Source organism: Ceratotherium simum, chromosome 3, assembly GCF_057802395.1.
Source record: "Ceratotherium simum simum isolate JZ-2026a chromosome 3, ASM5780239v1, whole genome shotgun sequence".
In the NCBI taxonomy this organism is placed as follows: Eukaryota; Metazoa; Chordata; class Mammalia; order Perissodactyla; family Rhinocerotidae; genus Ceratotherium; species Ceratotherium simum.
This window is the reverse complement of record NC_141902.1, coordinates 93,604,174-93,608,479: the sequence shown is the minus strand read 5'-3', so window position 1 is coordinate 93,608,479 and position 4,306 is coordinate 93,604,174.

Sequence of the window (4,306 nt, the reverse complement as noted above, 5' to 3'; positions counted from 1 at the left end):
TTTTTTTTTGGTCCATTTCAGATTCTTTCGCAATTTTTCCTGCTACAACCAGGAGATGACTCCAATTGCAAAACTCAGGGACAAAATGTGCTTTAAAAGTGGAATGGAATCTATTTAAATACAGAACTAAGATGAAATACTAGGAGAATTATGGTTGCAGAACGGAACATAAGTGCTATCAACCTTGACACAGTGAAAATATCGGAATCACAATCAGCAGCTGGGGGCAGGGGATGATGCGTAAGGGAAGGATCACCTTTCTTATCCCAAGAAATGTTGAGCCTGCCCAGAGTGAAACATTGATTATTTTTCTCCAGGACTCCAATCTTTTAATGAGTTTCATAAGCTTTTTTCTTAATGTTAGAGAAATTCCTTATGAACTAATATCTCTGTAGAAAGTAAAGATTTATCTAAGATTTTCTGTTAAACTCAAGTAAAATTACTTTTAGTTTATAATATAGCAGTTGTGGTACAATTCCATCTTTGAAAATTATTTGGACCTGTTTACTTTTCTCTCTACCTATCTCTATCTCCAAAGTTCTCTGTATGTAGAGGACGTTCACCAAATGTTGACACTCAATGGTGGGCTGTGTTAAACATCTACTCTGTACCAGGAGGTTCTTCACACACATCTCAGATGATTCTTCTGAACAGCCTGAGTGGAGAACCACTACATTTTAAGCTGTATGTGTCATTGACACTTTAGTGTAAATAAGGTTTTCATGAAGACAGTGTGAGGACTCAGAGTTTCTGCAGGTCTCAACCTGGGCAGCTGAATCCTAGGAAGCGCTGAAGAGAGGAGCTGGTCCCTAGGGTCCTCAGCCCCTCTTGGCTGGAAGAACCACTGGGCTTGTCTCCCAAGCCCCTCTTGCCAGAGGTTCCTGTCCCTGTCCTGGGATTCTAAGCCTGTGATACAGATGCCCATTCTAGCTGGTACTGGACCCAGGCAGCTGGGGGCCCGGCCCAGCCTTGATAAGTGTCTGGGACACGCCTGGCCAAGGCTTTCCTCCCCACAACGTTGGGGGGCTCCTGAGCTCCACTACCCTCATCTCCCCCTCCCACAGAGGCTCTTGAACAGAGCCCTCACTCCCCCCCTTCTCCATTTATACCCTCACTTTAGCCACACTGGCCTAAGCTCCCCTTTCCCACACCACTGGGCCTTTGCACATGCTTTGTCCTCCACCAGAACCCCTTTCTTACCCACCTTCCCTCACCCCCAGATCTCAAGGCTCCTCCTCTGGAAGCCCTCCCTGACATACCTCCCAACCCCACAGGTCAGGACTCTGGCCCCTGCTGTGAGCCCCCCATGGGCCAGCCTGGCTCTGCTCATCCCTGAGACCCAGTGCCCAGCCAGGGGCTGGCGTCAGGGAGGCAGAAAGGCAAGTGGGTGAGACTGGGCCTTGGCCTCATCACCAGCAGGGTGACCTCAGCCAGGTCCCTTGTCCTCACTGTTTCCCTGTCTGAGAAATAGGGACATGGTAATTCTTCCTCATGGAGTCCTTGAAAAGAATAAAGAGGATAATGTGTATTTTTATTTTAAGGTTTGTTAAAAGAATGACAATAAGATATGAGCTCACAGAAGAGGGGGAAATGAAAGAGGGAAATCATCAAGTCAGTACGGGAAGAAAAGTGATCCAAGTTTAATTGGAAACAATTCTAACTTTCCTGGGAAGACAGAGACTCCCTCTGGAGCCAGCCGAGGGTCCACGGGGGCTGTGGGCTCAGACGCCATCGAGGATCCTGGACAGGGCAGGGTCCCGGCCTCCAGGCCCAGTGGGACTCCCTTCTCAGCCCCCATCTCTGCCAGCTCCGTTGCCCACGCCCCCCACAGTGTCCACTCACTCCCCCAGAAGTTCCCCAATCATCTTCCAGCCGCAAGCCTGCTGAGCGGACCGGCTGCAGGGCAAGCCTCCAGCGCCAGTGGGTGACCCAGTGTCTCCCACCCCCCACAGTGCTGAGTGACTCTCAGGGCAGGCGGAGGTGAGGGCCGTGTCACCTGCTGTGCCTCCTGCTCCTCAGGAAACAGTTCCCCTGAACTCTTCCCCTTAGGCCGTGGAGTCTGCTGGGGGGGGTGGCCGGGGACGGCGGCCCAGTGCCCCTTGCACACGCAGAGTGTATGACAGGCAGGGCCGAGCCCTGGGCCACCGCTCCCCGCTGCAGAGGGCGCCGGCACCACCCTGACCCCAGCCCTGCCTCCGATCTGCAGCCCCTAGTTCCCACCTGCATCGTGTCCCGAGTGCCATCTCACCTGTGAGGTAGGTAAACTGTCCTCACAGGCCCCCGCTGAGGCGTTTGTGGCAGCCTCTGGGGGATGGGTGAAGTGCCCACATGGGGGCGCAGGAGCTGCCCCCTCCCTGTGAGCACATGCCAGGGTCCCTGGCTCTTTTTAAGGGCTTGCAGCATTCCACCGGGTGAATGCCTGGGATGCCCAGAATCCCCGATTCCCCACTATTAGACACACGGGTTATTTCCAGTCTTTTGCTAAGACAAGCAGTGCTGTGATGACTACCCTTGTCCTACACCCCTTTGCGTGCCGGTGTGTGTAGGATAAATTCTCCAAGCGCTCCAGCAGGCCCCCCCCAGATGGGACACTGGGCCCCATGCCAGGAGGGTGCAGTTTCAAGGAGGCCCCCTCACCTGGGACTGACCCAAGCTCACTCCAGAGCCAGCCAGTCCCCAAGAGCCGGTTCCCCGGAAAGACTGCCCAGGAGCCACCAGCTTTCCTTCTGCTAGAGCTTTGTTTGGTTGGGTTTTTCGGTCAGAGGGCAGTGCTGCCTGCCTGCAGAGTTCAGGGGAACTGTTTCCTGAGGAGCAGGAGGCACAGCAGGTGACAAGGTACAGAGCTGGTCCGGGCAGATTGTTATGCAAATCAAACGAGGAAGTGGGGCGTAGAGAGCAGAGGGGTCCTGCTCGTCCCAGCGGGGGGGGAAGAAGTGAGGGTGGAGCCCCGGCCCCGCAGGAGGCCAGAGAGGTTCTGGGATTCTGGGAAGGGCTTAGCGACCACCGGCTCCCAGGGAAATCGGTCCAGCCATTGCTCCAGGCCCTCGACTCTATCCCCTGCGTCCCTGGGAGTCCCTCTGGAGCGTCCATGTGAGCTCAGAATCCAGTCTGGACAGGTACTGAGACGGGAAGGCCCCTCCTTCCCCTCCACCAGCTCTGGCCCCTCAGCTGCCAACACAGTGTCCCCTAGTGATGCAGGAGCATCCAACAGGGCCTCCTCTGCACCCACAGCCCCTCCCAGCCCTGACGCCTCGGCATACTGGTGAGCTCTGTGACAGCAGTGTGGGTCTGGGTCACATTGCCTGCCCAGCGCCCAGCACAGAGCCTGGCACGTCGTAGATGCCCAGTGCTGCACACAACTGGACACCTCGACAGCGCCACACCCGCAGGGAGCTGGGGACAAAGCAATGCCTGGCGGAGGGGCCCCCAAGAAGGGCCTGTCCTTGGGAACGACAAGAAAGGGGATCCACCATCAGCACTCCAGTGGGAGCTGCCAGCAACAAATGCACAAGAGGGAGGAGGAAGAGAAATGCAAGACCCTCCCCCCCGGAGCTGAGGGCTGACCCGGCCTGCAGGCCACCCTGGGCTAGGCTGGAGGAGCCCATGCCAGCTTCCCTCAAACGCTGCTCTGATTATATGGCATTCCTAGATAGAGAATCCAGTTTCTTCTGCCTTCTTTTGAGCATTTCAGGAATTTTTAGCTGATTGACTTAAGGGCTCTTGTGCCTAGGATTGGCAATTCTAATAAGCATTTGTGGAATCTCCTGGTTTTAGACCTAAGGCTTCACGTGTCCCCGCTCACCTCCATTCTTGGTGAGATTTGCCTGCATTTGTGCAGAGAGAGAGCTCATCACCCAAAGTGGCCCGTGCCCAGTGCCTGCTCCCTGACTGGTGACGAATGACTGCTTCAATTGCAGCGTCAGAAGATACAATGGATTCTACCGCAGAAGTGCATTTAGCTCCCCGCAGACACGCCATTTGGAAGGTGACACTGCGTTGTGCCATCCCCAGTTTACATGCACATCAACGCCTGGCAATTGGTCACCAGCATGATTTCATTTCACTCCAGCTGCCTCCACCCTTCATGAGTGGGGCTGAAAGATCAGCCTGTTTCAGCAGCTCCTGATGGTCTCACCGGGATCCAGGTCAGGAAACTTGTTGCTCAATGCCCACTGCTGAGAGCAGGCCCCTGGGCCTTTGCACACGTGTCCCTCTGCCTGAGTGCCTCTCACTATCATCCTTTTAAAAAGAGGTAAAAGGGGCCGGCCCGGTGGTGCAAGTGGTTAGGTGCATGCGCTCTGCTACG